The sequence below is a fragment of the Rhincodon typus genome, chromosome 35, assembly GCF_021869965.1.
Source record: "Rhincodon typus isolate 14 chromosome 35, sRhiTyp1.1, whole genome shotgun sequence".
Taxonomy (NCBI): Eukaryota; Metazoa; Chordata; class Chondrichthyes; order Orectolobiformes; family Rhincodontidae; genus Rhincodon; species Rhincodon typus.
Genome location: NC_063366.1, coordinates 6,160,174 through 6,182,648, shown reverse-complemented (window position 1 = coordinate 6,182,648; position 22,475 = coordinate 6,160,174). Strand labels below are relative to the sequence as shown.

The 22,475-nt window shown below is 41.0% G+C and overlaps 1 pseudogene; it reads right to left on the bottom strand.

The window, feature by feature from the left end:
* Nucleotides 1-9,926: 9,926 nt before the first annotated feature.
* LOC125486914 lies at nucleotides 9,927-11,696 on the bottom strand (annotated as a pseudogene).
* Nucleotides 11,697-22,475: the final 10,779 nt, after the last annotated feature.

Sequence of the window (22,475 nt, the reverse complement as noted above, 5' to 3'; positions counted from 1 at the left end):
AGGGTTACTTATCTCTTGTCACACTTAACAATTCACTCTTTTATCACAGCGGAAAGCCTGGTTTTAAAACACAAATTAGTTTGGTCTGTGAGAAACACATTCACAAGGGAAGGGTATCATCTCAAATGAACCTTGTTGTCACCGACCATGGGGCAGGAAAATATTCCTCCTCACCCGGTGTTTGGTAATTTGGAGTATCCAGTCTGCAGGCAAAATAAATTGGAGAACTTCACCTGGGGACTGATCGTATCGACATGGTCTGAGGAGATAAAGTTTCTCTAGAGCCAGTAAAACTGTTCACAATGGTGCACTCCCTTCCAGACTCTGCCCCGAAATAAGGCTTGAGATTTATTTGTGCAGAGTTCACTTGTTGCATAACTGCTGTGAATAACGCTATCTTCTTCATTGGCCTTGTGAAATTTGGTTGCTGTATGTCCAAATTCTTTCACTTGCTCTTAGATATTACCTGCACACACCTCCCTTGAAATTCTTCATATTTGACATGCTTTGCGCTGTAATGTCATTCCATGTTGGGTTTTTTTCTCATGACAGGACTTGTTTCTCTGTAAACCAGGCATACTTATTTGCATTTCATCTCTACAAAACATGGGGGAGAAAAAGACATGACAGTTCACATCCACTTTTCTTCTGTTGTTTGCAGCAATTATTTTTGTCTTGTCCTTCTGTGGTAGGCCCTTCTGATAAAAACCTTTGCTCATGTTTCCTAGAAATTTCACCCTTGAGCGAAAGTCAAGTAAATCTTTCAGCCTCTTTTGACTCCTCAGGAGTTTGGTCTTTTCAGTTCAAATTCCAGTTCAAATTGGGATCCCACCCACAATCCTGCCCAGTGAATTACAAAGAGTATCTAGCTGCTCTCTCTCTCTCTCTCACACACAAAGCCTAGTAGACTATCTGTCATGCCTAAATCCATGTCAATATAAATCACATTGCCCTATATCCAGGTAGTAACGCTGATTACCTATTCTAGAAGTAAATGGACAATCTACCACATCACATTTTCAACACCTTTCGTGGACTTGGGAGATTGTTATTGTAATTGCCATCATCACAATGTTCTCATCAATGTCGACATATTTGAACACATTGTGCACTCTTCCCAGTGAGACAACGGTCCCCTTCCAATCTCTAACAATGAAACCACCCAGGCATGTTGTCAGGCAGACTTCAGAATAGGTCATGTGATTCCTTTTATTTTCAGTTAAAGATACAGTTCCAAAACAGCTGAATTTTATAAATCTCATAAATGTAATAAATGTGACTGATATTTCATGGGCAGGTTATGAAGAGGTCATGTGATGGGATATTCTGTGGAAGGATATTGTAGAATTATATAAAATGTGCATCACAAGAACAGGCCAGTGAATGTAATTAACTCATGCCAGTGTTTGTGCTGCACTTGTGTCTACCTTGAGATCCTTTCTCTTCTTTCTCTGTCAACAGAGTGCTCCATTCCCTTCCCCTATATATAGTCATTCAACTTTTCATTCAGTGTGTTTGATTCAACTGCTGCTTGTAGCTGTAAGTTCTACATTCCCACCGCTCTCTGGGTGAAGAATTCTTTATTAGAGAACTTGTGTAATGTTGACAGCCTCTATCAATGCTCCTCCCCAAAGAGGAAATGCATTTTTTTTCTGGATCCACTTTATCGAAGACTTTTTAAATAATTTTGAATGTGTATTTGAGATCAACCTTCAGCACTTTTCAACAGAAATAAACACAGCCTGATCTTCCTTGTACGCTTACATGCATCTGGAATAACTCTTGTAAAATTTCTCTGCAGTCTCTTCATCTCTTTAATAGTGTAATGGTCTGAACTGCACATAATACTCTCAGCTCTGTCCATATTTCACCCACAGTTTGGGCATAACTTTTCTAATTTTCAATTCCATTCCTCTGAAAATAAATCTCTGAACTTTGTTCTTGATGTGGCCTTCATAATGTGTCAAATGCTGTGGTGATTTATTTATGCCCTGATGTCACTGTGTTACAATGTACAATTTAGATTCATCACCTTTGAATACTGTTGGCTGATGCTAGCTAATTGTCTTGTGTTTCCAAGAACAAAGCGATTGAATATGACAGTGCATCACAGTTCACCATCATATTTCTACCTATTACTGTATGCATCTACAGGAGCAGCTTGGAAATACAAGCCTCTTGCTATAGGGAAGAAGTATCCAGCCTCCCATGTTCCACTATCTCTTCTCCATGAATGGCTCAGATCTGTGTATGTTTTTCAGTGTTTTTTGAACTCACATTTCATTTATAATCTGCTTCTACCCAAGTCGGGTTATTGTCTCTTCTCACATTTAATAATTCGCCCTTTTGTTATTTTGAAAAGGCCTGTTTTTTCTAGGCTCACTTTGAAGCATAAATTCATCGGGTCTGGGAGAAAAACCTTCAGAAGTGAAGGGATTTTTATCAAAGGAATCTTGCTGTCACCAACTGTGCAGACAGGTGAATATTTTTCCGGTGCTTGGAAACTTGGAGTATCCAGTCTGACACCAAAATAAATTGGAAAACCTCATCCAGGAACTGGTCTTATCAACATGGTCTTCGGCCTAAGATTGTTTTGCGATGAGTTCACTTGCCACTTAATTGTTGTGAATAGCACTATCCATCTTTGTTCTTGGTCTTTTGAAATTTTTACATGTCCAAATTTAATAAAATGCTCTTAGATATTATCTGCACACACCTTGCTTTGTAATTCTTCATATTTGACATGTTTTGCACACAAATATCATGTTTACTTTTTTTTCATGGGAGAACACGCTTCTCCACAAATCAAACGCAACTATTTGCATTTCATCTCCACAAAACAAAACTGTTTGTTTTTCTTTCATTAGAAACATGAAAGTTTACATCCATGTTTCTGTTGTTTGCAGCATCTATTTTTGTACTGTCGTTCTGTGGTAGACCTTCCGGATACGGACCTCTTTTGGTGTTTCCTGAAGACTTCACCCTCAAGCAAAAGCAAAGTAAATATTCCAGTCTCTTTTGAACTCATCAAGAATTTGTCTTTTTTTCAATCCAAGTACAGGCTTCCACCCACATTCCTATCCAGTGAATCACATAAGAGTTTCTAGCTGCTCTCTCTCTCTTGCAAAGCCCAGCAGGCTAACTTTCCTGTTTAACGCCATGTCAACAAAAATAATATTGGCCTTTATCCAGGTAATAATGTTGATTCCCTATTCAAGGGATCCTGAAATGAATGGACAGTTTAAAGACTAACGATTTACCACACCACATTTTCAACACCTTTTTGGGACTTGGGAGGATACGTGCCCGCTGTCATCACAGCTGCTTTCATCTTTGTCGGCATATTTGAATACCTTTTGCCCTCTTCCCAGTGAGACATCCTGGACCCCCTTTAACCTCTAACAATGAAACTGCCCAGGTTTGTTTATGCTCCACTTGAGTCTCCCTTGAGATCCTTTCTAGTCGTCCTCTGTCATCATAGCCCTCTATTCCCTTCTCCTTCACTTAGTTATTTAACTTCATGCCCAGTGCATCTGTCCAATTTGCTAACCCACTACTCTCTGTTGGAAGTGAGTTCCATTTTCTCACTACTCTCTGGGTCAAGAATTCCCTACTTGATAATTATGTAATATTGACAGCCTTTAGCGATGCTTCTCCCCAAAGAGGAAACGCTGTTTTTCTGGTTCCACTCTGTCAAAAATTTTCATAATTTTAAAGAACAATTTTTGAAATCAGCACTCAGCTCTTTTCAGGAGAAAACAAACATAGCCCAGTCTTCCCTTCCTGATTTGTACATCCATGTGAACCTGGTATTGGTCCTTGTAAATCTTCTCTGCAGCCCCTCCATCCAGTTCATAGGCTAGTAATCAGAACTATGTGCAATACTCTGATATCTGAACATATTCTCTACAGATTTGGCATAACTTCTCTCATTTTCAGTTTTATCTCTCTACAAATAAATCCCAGGTCTTTGTTTTTGTTGTGGCCTTTGTTACTGAATCAAATGATCTGGGGATTAATTTACTTTCTAATATCACTTTGCTCCGCTAAACAATTTAGATTCTTCAGTTTAAAATACCCAGTTTCAAAGATTATATCACACATCCCTCCAAAGAAGAATGAAAGTGTACATTTGAAGCATTTTTATCTTTCATCAAAAAAAATTCGCTAAAAATTTGATGACATACCAATAATAAGGACATGTAAACACTAAGTACACAATGAGTTACACAGCAACATATTTAAATGTGTTCATTTGTATCACTTTCACCATTTCCTGGACATGTGCTCTCCATAAAGTGTCTGCTAAAATATTTTCTTTTCCAGGCACATGAGCGATTTTCAAATTTTACAGTTGGAGAATTAAGCTCCATTGAACTAATCATGAGTTTTTGATCCAAGGCTTTACTAAGAAAATCAGAGGATTATCATCGATGTAAATAATAGTTTCTTCCATGTATATTTCAAAATGATGTACAGCCAACTGAAGACTCAGTGTCTTCTTTTCAACGGTTGAATATTTTTATTGTAGTTCATTCCTTTGAAAAATAGCTGACAGACTATTCACTCCCGACCTCATCATTTTGCAGGCAAACAACTGATAGTGCTAGCATTAACAGCCAATTTCAATGATCTTGCATAATTTAGTGCAGCTGAAACTGCTGCAGTTGGAAGCACGACATTTACTTTCCCGAACTACCCTTGCATCCATTCAAATTAGCTGCCTCTTTTAAACAGATTTGTTAAGGGACCAATGACATTGCTGAAATTGGAAGAAACCTGCAACAGGATCCTCTCATGGCAACATGATGCAAAGTTTCACTTTAGGTTTTAGTTATGGGAAAATTCAAATTAACTTGTACCTTTATTTCTTGCGAGACTACTTGGTCTTGTCCCACAGTATGGTCAAACCAGTCACCTTGACCTTGGCAAATTTATTCTCCACCAAATTTATAATCAAGTTGGCTTTTTGTAGCCGATCAAACAATTTGGTCAAGTGATGTAAATGTTCTTCCAGGGTTTAGCTAAAGACAATCAAATTGTCAATGTAAACAGTACAGTTACCGATTCAATTGATGACTTTATTGGTTAATCGTTGAAATATTGCTGGTGCATTATTGATTCCAAACAGAATGACTTTACCCTAATAAAATCCAGTTGATATTTCTTTAGCTCTCTCAGTTAAAGGAGCTTGTTAATACATTTTTAGCAAGTGAATTTCTGAGATTAATTGTGTGTATCCTATTCACTTGATACAAAATTCCAGTCTTGGTTTCAGTTATGAGTTGCTTTCATTACAGTGTGGACTTTATGATAATAAACAAAAAATCTCTGTGACGATCCCTAAGATCCTGGCCTGATTTTGGAGGCTAACTTTGATTTAGTCGAGACTCCGTGACTAATGTGTAGAAACATAGGAACAGGAGTAGACCATTCAGCCCCTCGAGCAGATCCACCATTCAAAAGAATCATAGCTGATTTGTGGCCTAATTCTACATGCCTGCCATTGGCCCATAACCCTTAATACCATTGCTACATAAAAAGAGTTGTCTATCTCAGATTTAAATTTAGCAATTGAATTCGCATGGACCATGGTTTGAGGAAGAGAGTTTCAAACCTCCACTATGCTTTGAATGTAGAAGTGCTTTCTAACATCTCTGCTGATTGAATTGGCCCTAATTCTTGGGCCATGCCCCCGGTTCTAGAATTTTCAACCAGTGGTAAATTGATCAGATTATCCCTTAACCTTCGAAATTATAGAGAACAAAGGCTTAATTGGGCTAATCTTTCTGCATAATTTAACCCCGGAAGTCCAGGTATCATACTTGTAAACGTGTGTTGAACTCCCTCAAGGGGCAAAATATCTTCCCTAAGGTGTGGTTCTCAGATCTGTTCACAGTTCTCTAAGTGGGGTCTAACTGGGTTTTGTAAGTGCAATGTCTGCGTCCCTATACTCCAGCCCTTTAGATATTAAGGCCAGCATTCCATTAATCTTCTTGATTATTTTCTGCACCTTTGATTTCATATTTTAAAGTGCTCTGCACCTGAACCCCTAAATCTCATTGGACATCCACCATATCTAACTTTGTGTCTTCTAATAAGTACCCTTCTTCCCCCACTTTGCTAATCCTGTCACCCAGATACTCCCAAACCCTAGTGATCTCCTACTTGCCCCCAGTACCAAACACTTGCAGCGTCTCTATCTCCCCCAGCTTTCTTGCAGTCTCTATCTTCAGTTTCAAACCTCCCACTCATTCCCAAATCCCTCTGTACAGATCCTGAACCAGTTGGCAGCCACTTGATAGAAAAGCATTTCCCAGTGCACCTCCTTGCCCAACTTGAGTACCTATCAGGTACTAGATCTGCTGAGTTTCTGTTTCAAATCTCCAGCATCTGTAGTCTTTTGTTTATTTGAGTACCCATCAGCTTGCTCCTTAATTTCCTGTTATATCTCATTTAGCATATCAATGTGAATCTCAAGAAGCTTTAGTTCCCAAAATGCGATGGTGAGTTGGAGATAATAAGGTGTAGAGCTGGATGAACACAGCAGGCCAAGCAGCATCAGAGGAGCAGGAAGGCTGATGTTTCGGGCCTAGACCCTTCTTCAGAAATGAGTTGGAGCTCAGGTCTGTCACTGTTGTGATTGCCCATGAGGACTCTGATGTCCCAGGTGTCAAACTACCTTTTGACATCTGGAATATGCCTTTCCAAGCTTCTTTCTTAATGTGGGTAATCATAACATGCCAGCTACCGCACTGTCAGTGTTCTGAGACGGAGTCCCCTGGAGGGTTTTACTGTGAGACAGTCACACTGTCTGTGCTTGGTCACACGCAGATGCATATGTGACCTGTTGTCAGAACCAGGCTGAAGTAAAACAAACTGTTGAACCATTAGCCGGACCCGGGTTCAACAGGAGACTGAGGCTTCTACATCATTGCAGTGGCGAGGGCAGGTAAATAGACAGCTGTCGAGGCAGCTGCCAACAGGTTCAAGAGGTGTGCAGAGGGATCTGGGAATGCGTGACAATAAACATATACTTTAGATGTCGCAGAATATCAGTGAAAAGGAGACAGAAATTAGGTATTATGTTATAGCCAATGTACTCCAGAACAGCAAATGTCTTCCTGATGTTGAGACAATGCTAGCAATTTGAAAGCAAGGTTTAACGTAGAGTCATACAGCATGAAACAAACCCTTCAGTCCAACCAGTCCATGCTGAACATAATACCAAATTAAACGAGTCCCACCTGCCTATTCCTGGGCCATATTCCTCCAAACCTTTCTTTTATGTATCCATCCAAATGTCTTGTAAATGTTGTAATTGTACCCGCTTCCACCACTTCATTCCACGTGTAAAAAATTTGCCCCTTTTGTCTTTTTAAATCTCCCTCCTCTCATCTTAAAAATGTGTCCCCTAGTCTTGAAATTCCCCATCTTAGGGAAAAGACAACTACCATAAACTCTACCTATATCTCTCATTATTTTATAAACTTCTATCAGGTCACCTCTCAACCTCTCACTGAGTCTACACTTCAGTGAAGAAAGTCCCAGCCTATCCAGCCTTTCTTTACAAATCAAACCTTCTATACCCGGCAACAACCTGGCAAATCTCTTCTGAACCCTCTCCAGCTTGATAATGAAATAAAGTTTTTTTTTCCTCTGGTTGCAGGATTGAAAAGAAGTAAAAATAAGAACAGTGATAGCAGCATGTTACTTTATTCTGTTGTAGTCTATCACCGAGTGAGGTCTAGATATCTGGTTACATTCACATATTTGCAGCCAGAATTGGTAGAGAATCAACAGCCAGGGTTCCAAGAATTTGAGGAAAGAACAGAAAAGCAGGACAATATTGATACTTTTTTCAAAGGTCTGCCTCAGGTACAATTGTCTGAATGGCCTTATTCAGTGCTGAATCATTCTAGGATGAAAGGAAAATATACAATGTCTTTTAGTTCCCAATTGTCTTCTCTGTCTGAGATATTTTAGCAAGCTGCTACTCTCTGAGTATTGTACATTTGTTTTAACTCTGAATTGCCCCATGGTTAGTGTCCAATCATTTTTTGATGGAGGATCAATAATTTATGGAAAGATTAATTGCAAGAAGGAAGCAATTCACCCAAAATGTCAAGGGACTGACAGCCAAAAATACCAAGACACGTTTAATTTTTAAAATGTTTATTGCCACCCACATGTGAAGCTGATGACCAAAATCATGTGCCTGGAATGGAAGCCCCTTTGCCAATTGGATATGAGGAAAATGACCCTGTTTTCTTCTTTCTGGCTAATTCTTTACACATGGGAACCAATGAGGCATATTGATTTTCATCACTTGTAAAACAAAGCTAGCACAGTTCAACAGAAAGGTCACTTCTCAAGAAACTCCTTCAAATTGATTAAGTAGACTGGAAAATCCCTCAGAGTTGCTCTCACTCCCAAACCATAACCTGGACAGAAGGAGTGGGTTTCTAGCAGAGTTGGAGTGACAGTGTTCATAGTTCCATTATACAAATGACCTTGAGCTCAGATTGTGAGGAGAACTCTGTGATAAGGATCATGATACCCCCAGCAGCTGAGCTTGTATATGGGTGCTGGCCCAGCTGACCTAAATTTGCTCTGAGGAAAGTTGGTCACTCTCAATACTATCGGAGCTCTGAAAATATAGGCTCAGCCAGAAAGAGAGCAGAGGGCAAGTAGGAACTGCAGGATAGAGTCAGCTGCAGGACCTTGGAACATCATTTGAAGGAAGGAAAGTGGGAAAGCTTTTTCAGTTCAGTGCTTAAAAATAACAAGGTAATAGAACTCATCAATCTTCACATAGCATTTATCTTCAATGTCTTTTACAACCTGATTCCAGGGCAAGCTCCAACTAGAAATGTTGTCTGCTGGTTTCATTGAGTATTTATTTGTGGAAACCCCATTTCCAAAAGGCTGATGTTTCAATGCTGATATCAGCTGGAATACTCCAGTGACTATACTAGTCATTGAGAGCCCTGTAATTCCTGTGAGGAAATGGTTTTCAGTCAGTATCTTTATTCCAGAAACTGCCATCACCCACAATTCCCATTGTACAATTCTCTGATACCAGTATCTGAGTAATGATGTATCTGTATCCATTTAACCCTTGGTTCCGGTGATTATGCATGTTCCAACAGTGTTGGACAACTTGTTTGTCAGCCAATCTTCCTTAAAATACACTGTGTTTTGTATATATTGGTGATATTCATCAAAACTGTCTCTCTCCTTCAAATGCAGCATCAGAGCCATTTGGAAGATTTTCCTGGACAAGAATTTCCCTCCTTTTCAGTCATGCCTCATTTACTGAACAGTTCTGATCACAATTTGTTGTCGACAGCTTGGATTATGGCTGGGTTCAGGTAACTTTCATTGAACAGTTCTCTGTTTGGTTTGATCTTTTTCCCGGTAGGTATCATTAGAGCTTTGACAATAAGGTGCTTTCTCCTTTTGCAAAGGAGATCATAGTTGTTCAGGAATATTTTGTGCATTTCCTCATATTTTTCAATGGAAAATCCACATATGTGAAGTTTAAAATACACCCTGAAACTTTGAGTAAAAGTGAATTTCTGATCTTGGTGTTTCTGGATTTTTTCATCTATGACTCTCAAGAGTTCTTTGCAATGATTTGAAACATAATCCTGCTCCTGGTCTGCTGCCTGATTCATAAACTGTTTACACTCACTCATCCATTGATCACACAGCTCCTGGGCTCTTTCAGTATCTTTTTCAATTAGCTTGGAACATGTATAAATTCTAACCTTAAAATATGTGTAGAACAGTATGATCCTGTCTAATTTGGAGATTTACAGCATTAATTTCACACGGGGTTTTCTTGCTAAATTTCTCATTGATGAGTTCAGTGTCTGAGGGGCATGTTGGGGTGTAGACTCAGTTCCATGTCCTTCATAATATCAGCTCTCGGGGTGACGAAAGTTAAATGTTGAAATTGTTTCCAGCCACATTTTCTCAAATACTTTCTTCAGTTGTCTTTTACTCTTTTTCTTACTTTGATGTCCGCATTGCTTCAGAAGTTTATTGACCTGTTCTTCAATCTGACTCTGATACATGTCCTTAATATCATTCAGCTTCTGCAGAGCTCTCCTCCTCTGCACTGCCTCATCACACTTCCTGTCCATGTACATCCCATGTTCAATGATCAGGGAGTTGATGCTCCGGACAAAATCCTCCCTCTATTTTTCAACAAGGTTTGAGTTATTGCCACTGGAATAATATTCTATTAAATGCAGGAGACCATTTTCTTTCTGTTCATTCCGCAAGGCTATTTATCCTCTTTCAAACATCAAGCTTCAATTTCTGGATCCTGCTTTGCATTAAAAATTCTGTTTTGTGCCTTTTCCAGATGGGAATGTACCTGTGTCCTCAGTTCCCAATCCAGGTCTGTGTATGGGACAGAAAGTTCCTTGTAAGTTTCGGCTACCAGACTGTTCTAGAAACTGAAGATGAAATTCTCATATTTCACTGCCTTCCACAGTGAATAAGTCCACTGGATTAACTCAGAGATGGTCAACAATCTCCCTTTATTTCTCTTCTCTTCCACATTCTGAAAGATCCTTTTCTTCAGCTCAAACACCGTGTGACTGTAGCTGGTATTGACAGCTGCCATGGGTGGATTCTCGTGCCACAGCCCTGGGATATTCCAGTTATTCTCCATTGCATCGTACTCCAACACATCCGAGAACTTGCTGAACTCTCGATCTCATTTTTCCATTTTAGCCGCTGCTTGTGTCATCACATCCAGCTGTTCCAGCAGATGTTTGCAGCCTCTGATATTCTGATCATGAGCAGCCACATCACTCACATTCTGGTGAACAAAGTAACAAACCGGCCTTTTCCCCACTTCTCTCATTCGTATAACTGCATGGACCACTATCAGCAGCACATCCTGCATCTCAGTAGAGTTTTCCATGGCCATATTTATCAATGTTACATCACTTAACCCGATCACCAGGCTGGCGAGCTCATTGTCATGTTCATAGCTGCCATTGATTTCTGACAGCCCTGGTGCTTTCAGCGCCCCAGTGTCGATCACCATGATGTACCCACAGCCCAGCCCCAACTGCAGATTTCCTGTGATCTTAATGAGCTGCATGTAGGCCCCACGGGTACATCGCCCACTGCTCACAGCAAACTGCAAACCAAACATGGTGTTGAGAAGTGTGGACTTGCCTGTGCTCTGTACTCCCAGCACCGTCAGCAAAACACACTGGTTTCTCTGCCAATCCTGTCTTCAACTGCCTTCAGTACATCAGTGACCCACTGTAAAGGGATGTTGGAAATATATTCATTGATGAGCTCCAGAGGGAACCCATCCAACATCAGGTCAAGAGCAGTCTGTAGTAACAGTTCCATAAGGTATCTGTTTTCCTCATTGTGATTATTTTGCTTTATCAACGCTTCATAGATTAGTCCAATTTCTTGCATAAAGTGTTCGAGTCCAAGGGAGCTGGCTGTTATCTGTTGGTCTAATTCCTGTAACTGTTCACTGGTTGTACAGTCTTTCTGCTTTGTTGACTGTCCCTGAAATTTCTGATCCAGAGCTTTGTATTTTTCACGTAAAACAGAGAGAGTGTCCCTCAATCTGGAATCCTAGCCGAATTTCACCCACTGCAGAAAATATTTCTCTCATCTCTGTCTGTCAGGGCTGTAATGAATATTTCCATATCAGCTGATATACCTTTCGCTCACAGCTGCTTTTGAAGTTTCGTTTTTCCCTCTTCAAGGTCATTACAATATTTTTGTGTTGGAATTTTCTCTCCCTGCTTTGGGCGACTTTTTTTGTTTTCTCTGTTTTGGAAACTTGTCGCCAAGTGAAACCCTGAAAAGGCATGTTTTCTGATTTGTATTGGTTAAAGGCATCTCCTTTAATAGAATTATAAATGTTTCCAGATCTTGCTTTACCCTGTGAACATAGCTTGTCATCCTCATCTGTTTCAATCCCCATGTCCCTTGCAGTTATTGCCAGTTTCTCCAGTCTCCTGGGGCCCTGACTATTTGCCTGTTGATGTGTTATTTCCAAGGCCTTTTTCAATGTGAATCGTAGTGTCTCAGTAAACTCTGCATTGAAGACTGAGGGATTTTTGATTTGCTTTTCTCCTTGTGCTATTTTGAACAAAACTAAATATTTGAACACGGGTTGTGGTAAATCAGTGTTTGTAATACAATGGTTGTTCTGAGTGTACTGTAAATGCAAGAAGCATAACAGGTAAAACAGATGAACTAAGAGCATGGATTACTGTATGGAATTACGATGCTATTGCCATTACGGAGATATGGTTAAAGGAGGAGCAGGAATGGCAGCTTAACATTCCAGGATCTCGCTGTTTTAGACAGAACAGAAAGGGAAACCAAAGGTTTGGGGAAGTTGCATTGCTGATAAGGGATCACACCACAGCTGTGCTGAGGGAGCAGACATCAAAGGGATATTGCAGGGAGGCATTATGGGTGGAGCTCAGGAATAGGAAGGATGAAATCACAACGCTGGGAGTTTTCTATAGAATTCCCAACAGCCCACCTTAGACAGAGGAGCAAATATGTCGTCAGTTACTAGAAAGGTGTGAAAAAAGCTGGCTGGTTGTGGTGGGTGACTTTAACTTTCTGCTTATTGACTGGGATTCCCTTAGAGCCAGAGGCTCGGATGGAGAGCAATTTGTTAGATGTGTCCAGGAGGGTTTCTTGAGACAGAATGTTAACAATCTAACCATAAAGAAGGCCATACTAGACTTGGTATTAGGAAATAAGCCAGGACAGGTGATCAATGTTTCAGTAAAAGACCATTACTCCATTAGATTTCGAGTGGTCATGGGCAAGGACAAGAGTGGTCCTCAGGTGAGGTTATTTAAGTGGGCAAGAGCCAATTATATCCACATTAGACAAGAACTGGGTAATGTGGATTGGGAGCAGTTATTTGAGGGCAAATCTACGTCTGACTTTTAAAGACCAGTTGATTAAAGTGTAGGACGTGCATGTCCCTGAAAAACTGAAGGATAGGAATGGCAGGATCCAGGAACCATGGATGACAAGGGAAATTGTAAACTTAGTCAAAACGAGAAAAGAAGCATACAATAGGTCTAGGCAGCTACAAATTGACAAAGCCCTGGAGGAGTATAGAGAAGCTAGGAAGGAACTTAAACGCAGAATTAGGAAAGCTAGAAGGGGCCATGAAATGTCTTTAGCTAACAGGGTCAAAAAGAATCCCAACACTTTCTATGCATATACTAGAAGAAAGAGGGTAGCAAGGCAAAGAGTAGGCCCTCTCAAGGACAAAGGAGGGAAGTTATGCGTGAAGCTACAGGAAGTGGGAAATATCCTTAATAAGTACTTTGTATTGGTGTTCACCAAGGAGAAGGACATGACTGATGTTCAGGTCAGGGATGAGTATGTGAATACTCTAGGGAATGTCAATATATTAGGGAGGAACTTTTAGGAAATGGTTTACCAGGATGTTGCCTGGTATGGAGGATTTTAGCTATGAGAAAAGTTTGAATAGACTGGGTTTGTTTTCACTGGATCACAGGAGGTTAGGGCAGGAGGGATGGGCAACTTGTTAGAAATTTAAAAGACTGTGAATGGCATGGATAGAGTGGAAAGTATGAGGCTTTTTCCCAGGGTGGACAGGTCAATTACTAGGGGGCACAGATTCAAGGTGCAAGGGGGAAGTTTAAAAGAGATGTGTGAGGCACAGTAGGTGTGGTGAATGCCTGGAACACATTGCCAGAGAAGGTGGTGGAAGTAGACACAGTTGCAGCATTCAAGAAACACCTGGACGAATACATGAATCAGAAGGAAGCGGAGGGTTAATGATCCTGAAAGTGAAGGCAGTTTTAGTATGGAAGGGCAAAATGTGGCAGCACAAGCTTGGAGGGCTGAATGGCCTATTTCTGTGCTGTATTGTTCTTTATTTTGACTGACAAAGACCAGTTGATGACATATTTAAATTAGAATAATCTCTGCAAAGGAGTTAAGAAAAGACTTTACTTGTCAGCATCCTAATTATGGGCTTAAAGGGGCCACACATATTCTGTCCCCACTGTTACCCATCAAGATGTACCAACGTTCATTATTAATGTCAATCATTCATGTGTTCCAGGCTAGGGTAATTTCATTATTCTCCCAGTTGTAAAATCCTGAACACTGATCTTTGAATTCTCCCTCAGCTTTGACCTCAAGCTCCAGACCCTGCAGTCCATTGACACTGATCTCTTGCCCACTGGTCTCCAGGCTCAAAGAACTGCAGCTTCTCCTACGTCACGCTCCCCCCTGTACAACTCTGGGAACAGTGAGAGGTAAAAGATGGGGAAATGACCCAATTTCAGTACCTGTAATTCCCCATTCCTTTCAGTAACACACAACAAACAGTGATAGAGTGAAGCTGAGGTGGTAAACTATCTGTTCCTCCCCGTCGAACTCACACTCAGTGTTACACTGGAAACAGAGAAGGGGTATTTGAAGTGATACAATATTCAATGCTGGTGCTTGTTTGCAAATGTTTACATGCATTAAATGAGCAGAATTTTATTTAAATAGATTGTGTACACCAGACTGATTAGCAGAGGAGTTGGGAACCCACTTCTCTTTGGGGAAGCTCTTTTTCTCTCGACTCTTTATTTCAGCCATGATTTTATGCACTAACTTCCAGATTTTTCAACCAAACCCAGAGGATTGGAATGATGATCAGTGAGTTCAGTCAAAGGAAGGATTCCTAATTAAAGGAGCCACAGTAGGGGTCAGAAGACGATACAAAGCTGGTTTGGAGGGTGAAATGTAAGGAGGATGCAGAGATGCCTCAGTGTGATTTGGACAAGTTGAATAAGTAGGTATATGCTTAACAGATGAAGAATAATTTGGATAAATGTGAGGTTATCCACTTTGGTAGCAAAAATAGGAAGGCAGTTTACTATTTGAATGGCAATAAATTGGGAAAGACGGGAGATGCAATGAGACCTGGGTGTTCTTGTACGCCAGTCTTGGAATGTAAGCATGCAGGTGAGGGAGAAGGTAAATGGTATGTTGGCCTTCACAGTGAGACAATTCGAGGACTGGAGCAAGGGTGCCTCGCTGCAGTTGTACAAGGTCTTGATGAATCCACTCCTGGAGTATTATGTGCAGTTTTGGTCTCCTTATCTAAGGAAAGATGGTCTGATTATGGAGTGAGTGCAATAAAGGTTTACCAGCCTAATTCCTGGAATGGTGGGACTGACATATGAGGAGAGAGTGGATTGGTTGGGGTTATATTCACTGGAGTTTAGAAGAATGAGAGGGGATCTCATAGAAATCTTTAAAATTTTAACAGGGCTGGACAGGGCAAACACAGGAAGAATGTTCTCTTTGAAATGGGTGTTCAGAACTAGGACACAGTCTAAGGACATAGGGTATAAATGGATAAAAATCGCTTTAAAGTCCAAGATGAGGAAGAATTTCTTCAGCCAAAGAGTGGAGAGCCTGTGGAATTTCTGCCATTGTTAACAGTTGAGGCCAAAACATTGAATGTTTTCAAGGAATTAAACGTAGTTCTTCGGGGGTGCAATTGACACAAAACAATATATATAGTGCCCAAGAAGGGGTACAAGGAGATGGGATTCCACTGCACGACTGAGCATCTTTCAACTGGTGTATGACATCGGGTCTGAGCACTGCTGCCTTCAGGCGATGGATGGCATCAGCCGGGAGCTGGACGTCCACTGCTGCTCTGTTTGCCAATTTCTGCGGCAACACCCAGCCCAGGCCTCCACCACCCAGCACCTAGCCCTGGTCTCATCCCACAGACCAACCCCCACACCACCCCCCCACCCCACCTCCCCCCACATCCAGCCCAGGCCTCCACCACCCAACACCCAGCCCTGGGAGGAGGCTCGACATAAAGGTATTGCTGCAGAGGCTGAAGGTGGAAAGTTGCCACATTGGTGCGGAGGCACATCAGTGACTGACCATCCTCTTCAATGGGGAGACGCAGAACCTCTGCTGCGAACCAGTGCATCTTTTTGTCACAGAAGAAATGAAGCAATATTCGTCTGGATTTTTGAGATAACACCAGGAGGAGGGGTAAATTGTGTTTGTTATTCCAGAGTCACATTTGAGAACAGCAATACTCCCGGTACTGTTCTTTGACAATCATTGCTTCCTGCCGGCTGCCACTAACTACTCTTGAAACCTCCTTTCTGCATTTTGTCTTTTAGTCGGCTAGTTATTCATTCCCTCACAGATTAGCCTGTTCTAATCTTATTCATTAATCTGTTACACGATCAGGCATCAGAATGTCAGTGCAAAGAAACAGAAATTTCAACGTTTAATACGGATAAGTGATCTGCAACTGATGAACAAAGTGAAAGTAAAAACAGTGAAACTCCGCTGCTGAATCTCCCTGAGGCATTAACAACCCCTGTACTGGTTTGGAATGTTGCTTACCTGTAATATAGCTGGTTGAGTGAGCATCGATTGTAAATGATCTTTATTTGCATCAGATAACAACATATCTGATCCACCCAGCACAAGGCATTTAGTCACTGAATTTCCCCGAGCTTGATAACATTTTGTCAAATGCAAGTTAGGGGATGGTGAATGAGGTCACTGCCACTTTCAGCCTCTGCCTTAATTAGGCCCAGGGCAGGAGAATTCATTAACTTGCTTCCTGCTCAGCCACCAATTCAGTGGTCAATAAAGGGCCTCCTACTATTACCAGGTAGGGGCACTCACTGCAAGGAGAACCCTGAAAAGCAAACTGTCAACTTTACTTCTGGGCTTCCAGGAGATGATCACTCGCTCATAGGCAATTAGTCTCTGAATAAAAGTCCCAGCTATGGAAAGGGAGGGGATCCTCTGAGAACCACAAGCTGTCCCTTGCTGTTCATCCCCACCTTTTCCTCCTGCAGTCCACCACTTAGTGACTCCCATTCTGTCTTCATTGATGTGGTGTAAGCCTCGAGGCCCAGGGACACTGGTAGATGCTCTGTTAGCAGCAGGCCACAGTTCCCACTCTCACTGCTGGGCAATACACTGCTGCCAGTTTCTGATCAGTCAGGAGCTCTTGGGGCTGTGGGATTTGTGTCCCCGAGGTCCCGGATTCTTAAGGAAGGCACAATGCTACACACTTAAGTACCTGATTGCTACTTAATCCAGTGGGTTTTCTCGAAAGGGAGCCAGTAGGGAAGAACCCATCGTTTAAATTAATCACTTCGCTTAGAGTCCATCTGTCAGTCTGTTAGGGTGTGGAAGGAATGGAGTAGAAATTTGTCTTGAGCTGGATTGGATTGAACACGCATTGCTCCTTCCATCCAATAGCAGTTTCATTCCTTAAATATCAATGACTACTTCTCATGGGGTGAGCATGAAAGGGAATTAATGTCATGCTGCCCACAATAAAGCTGTGTACATTGGTGAGTTTGTAAAACAATATTTGCAAAGTTGGTGCACCAATGTACGACAATAATTGTATGCATGAGTATGAGTCTGTTGTGCCTGTGGCTCTGTGAGAGAAATGACTGTGAGAGACTGTATGTGAGAAACAATAGATAGAACTGTAGCTGGTTTCTAATCAACCTGTTCAGAAATGTTATGTCACACCTCTGCAGCATGTGGGTCTTGAACTGAGTCCTTCTGGGTCAGAGGTAGTAACACTAACAATGCAGCACAGGAACCCAAACAGATGGAATGTTAAGCTGCTGGTATGAGAGGTTTTGGGGCTGTTCATGTTGAACTGGTATCAGTGCGACACCTGCAGTGATCCACAACTGATTTAAACACAACGGGTTCGGGGGTTGAATGAGTTACACACATTCCAATTGCAGGTCCTTCATTATTTTTAAGGAAATTCTGTTCACTAATTTGATTAGTGAATTTAATTAAAGCACGTAGACTGAGTTTTCTAAGGCACAGGGAACCTCAGGTCTAAAGGCATGCAGCAGCTGATTCAGCAACTCACAGCTTTTAACAGTGCATGTGGGTCAGAAGGAACAGAAGTACTTATTCAGGATCCTCAGGTAAATATTCTGCTGCAAAACCTTCCTACCCATGTTTTCCACCCCAACTGGTATCCGGGCAAATAGTTTGTGTTCAATACAAACAGGAAATGCTGGAAATACAGCTCAAGCAGGTTCTGTGGGAGAAACAGTTCACGATTCAAGCAAGTGACTTTTCACCGGAACTCAGATTAAATGGTAAGTGGGTCATCGTGCAACCCCAAAAGAAGTGATAATGGGATGAATCAAGAAATAAAAGATGCATCTAAAGGAGGTCTGAATGGCAGGAAGTTGAATGCTTCTGACGAAAGCAAAGCAAACAAGCAAATCTGAAATCGGCAACGAGAAATAAAGAAAAAGTGGTGCAGAAGTTATGTTGTGAAATTGGATGATAGCAGAGTTTACCCCCTTAGGGATTTTCTTTATGACATGCAAAGTCATGGCTACAGAACTCTTAACTGTCCATTTTTACCTCTTTCCCAAGATCCACAAACAGGGCTATGCTGACAGAACCAAGATTTTATCCTGGTCTTGCTCCGCTGAACTGATTTGTTAATATTGTTACTATTTTAGTGGCCAGTATCATCTTACCTTTATATATGATTCTTCTGACTCCCTCTGTCATTTTAAAAGTTTACATTTTCAGTATCTTCACCATCTCGATCCTGATGCCAACACCCAGCCCCATTTCTCCCACATAGCAAAATGTCCCGATCATCCCATCAACAATGATCGGAACCAGTGCTTGTTTGGGCTTCATTGTTTTTTGTGTTGACAAATGGTTTATGTACAAAATATGAGGTATTGTTTGTGCCTGAGTTCTCTCATTGCTGGAGCAGGATTTGAATCCACATTCTGATGACTCAGAGAGAGGGGTGACCCACAAATCCTTGGCTGACTCTTCAATATAACAGCAGTATGCTGATGTGAGAAATACTTAAATCACTGTTGTTATTTTGGAATCAAGTCATGGTTTTTATGCTTTTAATTTCAGAAAGCAATTTCTGGAGGCTGTAGAATGGAATGAAAAAGTTTCAACATCTTTCTGCTGTTGCTGTCTCCAATTGCAGCATCTGGTGAGGAGAATGTTTACTCTGGTGAGGAGCGGGAAATGGAACAGTCCAAGTGATATCCATTTCAATCGTGACATCAGTAGAGCACTCTGAGCAGTGAATGGAGTAAAATGCCTTGAGTGAGAGGTTGAGGGACGGAGTTATGTGTAAGATTGCGTCATTGTAAACAGAGCAGGCATATATCTTCATTTGGAATGCGAACAAAATTTGCTCCACACAAAATATTGTGGAAATTTTCTATCATTACATTGACAGTTCTGCAATGACGAGTAGGAATTGTTTCTTGTTATTTACAGGTCATCCTTTTTATTGGATCATGACTTTGACAATTGTGATTCTTTCCATTGTAATCAGTGCTATGGTGATTGGGATCTGGTTCTATCTTCAGTCTAATGGTATGGAACAGTATCACTTGTTAAATCCATGCATTTCCTCTCTTTCTACTGGTTGGAAGTTCCATGGACCATTTTCCTTCATCCAAAATGAGATGATTTTCAGCTTATATTCTTCAGCCCGTGAGATCAATGACACGTGACAGTCTTTAGATTGCTCACAGCCTTCAGTCTTCCCAATGTGCAGTGTCTTGTCTCCTTATGTCATGATACCTTCTGTGTCCAATAACTGTGCAGTGGAAACAAGGGTTAGGGGTGGGGGTGTTATTGTGAGTTTAGTCTTGTTCCAGGTATTACACATGATGCAGAAATGCTTATGTGTCTTCCTTAACAAAAGAAACTGGATGTGGATAACATGGTATGTAAAAATCCAAAATACATTTATTACAATTGTGTTTGGATGTAAACATTAGATTCCCAAGTGCCTGGGCTAATCTTAAAATATTACATTAGGACAGAGCAGTCTGCTTTCAGTAGTGAATCACTTTTCAAATGGTCTCCAAAACTAACGGATATAGGTTTAAGGTGAGAGGGTAAAGATTTGAAAAAAGGACCTGAGGGATAACATTTTCACGCAGAGTGTGGTGCATGTCTGGAATGAGCAGCCAGAGGAAGTGTTGGAGACCGGTACAATTACAACATTTAAAAGGCATCCAAATGCATACATGAATAGAAAGGATTTAGAGGGACACGGGCCAGTGGGACTAGGTCAGGTTGGGATGTTTCATCAGCATGGATATGTTGGATTGAAGGATCTGTTTCTGTGTTGTATGAACCTATGACTCTATGGTCTGAAACCTGAGCATTTTATAGCATCAAATCACATGGTACAGTGATATCAAAATTATGACTCTTGAAGGAGTGCTGACATACTGGCTGTGAGAAATTACAAAACTGGGCTTATAAAGCCAGGTTGAGTGTCACTTCTATTAAATGCAAGGAAAATTAAATGTGTGTAAAATTTAAATGCAGTTGACCTGGTGACCATGTAACTGTTTTCAATTGTCTTAAAATCCTATCTTGTTCACTAATGTACTTCAGGGAAGGAAATCTGCTGTCCTTACCTGGTATAGCTGATATTTGACTCCAAACTGAGACAGCAATATGAATTAAAGCAAAAGACTGCAGATGCTGAAAAAATGAAACAACCACAAAGAATGCCAGTGAAATTCAGCAGATCTGGCATCATCTGAGGAAAGAGAAACAGAGCTAATGTTTCAAGTCCGGTATGACTCTGAATCAGAACTGAATGTTGTTAAAATACAGGTTCTTCTACTTTCAACAAAACACAAAGGGATTATTAACTGTGGGCACAAACTGGGGAGCCCAACGAGGACCGGAAACAGGAATATTCCACACACTCCACAAAGAAACAGATAAAGCTAGGATGTGTGCAGTCACACATGGCCACACCTCTGAGTTGACACAGCGTTCAGGTGAAGGAGGTTTTCATTTGTATTTCTTTTAATACAGTCTATTGCATTCACACTCACAATGCGAGATTAAACACAGACTGGGTGACTGCCCAGTGGAACACATCTGCTCAGTCCATAGGAATGACTCTGATCTCCCAGCTGCTTGCCTTTTCAATAAACCACATTACTCTCAAGTTAACATTTCTGCCCTGCCCTGGATCTGCTGCAATGTTCCGAAGAAGTAGAATGCAAGCTTAAGAAACAAAACGTCATTTTCCACTTTGCCACTTCACTGCCACAAGGTCTTGACATTAAACCATTAACTTCAGAAACTTACTGAATTACGTCTGTTCTCCATTTTTTAACATCGTTCCCCCAAAGCAAACATGTTGTGTTTTGTCCTGTTTACTCTGCAAAGGAATAGTTCTCTCCCTTTCATTCCCTCTGCCTTAAAAGTCTACTCAAATGAAACTATATCGGTACTACTTAAAAACTGAAAGCGAACAATCACATTGTTGGGAGTGTATATAGGCCCCATGAGATACCAAGGCATACAAGGCTGTGCATCAAGTGCTGGAAAATGGGATTAGAATGGCTAGATGGTTGTTTTCAACCGGCACAGACTTGATGAACCAAGGGGCCTTATTCTGTGCTGTAGACCTCTATGACTCAATGACTATGACACATCCTAATTTACATCCATTTGACATCTCTCTTTCCTTCTCCTGTATTAACAGCCCATTGTCTTTTACACTGGACCTTTTTACACCTTCTGCCTTCTTGCTCCTCCTCTGCCTGTATCAATTTTTTTCAAGAAACCTATTTTCCAACACCTTTCAGTTTTGAAGAGTCATACCCGACTCAGCCTTCAGCTCTGTTTCTCTATCCACAGATGCTGCCAGACCTGCTAAGTTTCTCCAGCATTCATTGTATTTGTTTCCCACAGCAATATGGTTGACTTTGAAATGCCGTCTGTATACTATAAAGTCAAAAAGGAATTAAAGTGGGTGGACTTCAAGCATCAACCCAGGCCTCAAGACAATGATAGCTGTCCAGGTCTACAGCACAGGAAAAGGCCCATGGTCCAAAGGCCCATCCTTTGGCTCATGCTCCTGGGCATTAAACTAATCAGACAGGTGAGGGTTTAGGAGAGGGGAAGTGTCCACATGCACCAATCACCCTTTCTCCTTACACTTCCTACTGATTTAGCTGGTAACTTCCATGGACAAACGAAATGACCCATGCTGAGATTACATAGCATTCTTTGGGTCATTCTAAGCATCTACAAGCACTTGAAGTTGTCAATTAAACTGTAAAACGAGAGATGGCCCATTCTAATTATGGGCTGTTGAGAAATTGGTCATGCAGCACTAATCCTGTAATGATAACGATTGCACTTATGTCAACAGATCGTGAAACTGTAAACATTGATTTAAAGGGCAATAGTTGTAAACATTATGTCAGTAGTTGATGGTTCCCTTTAACAACATTTTTAAACATAATATGAATATACAAATACATGAAATAGGAACTTATCCCATCAAACCTGCTGCGCATTAACATCATGGCTAATCTGATCACTCCACATGCCTGCCTAGCCTTGATAAG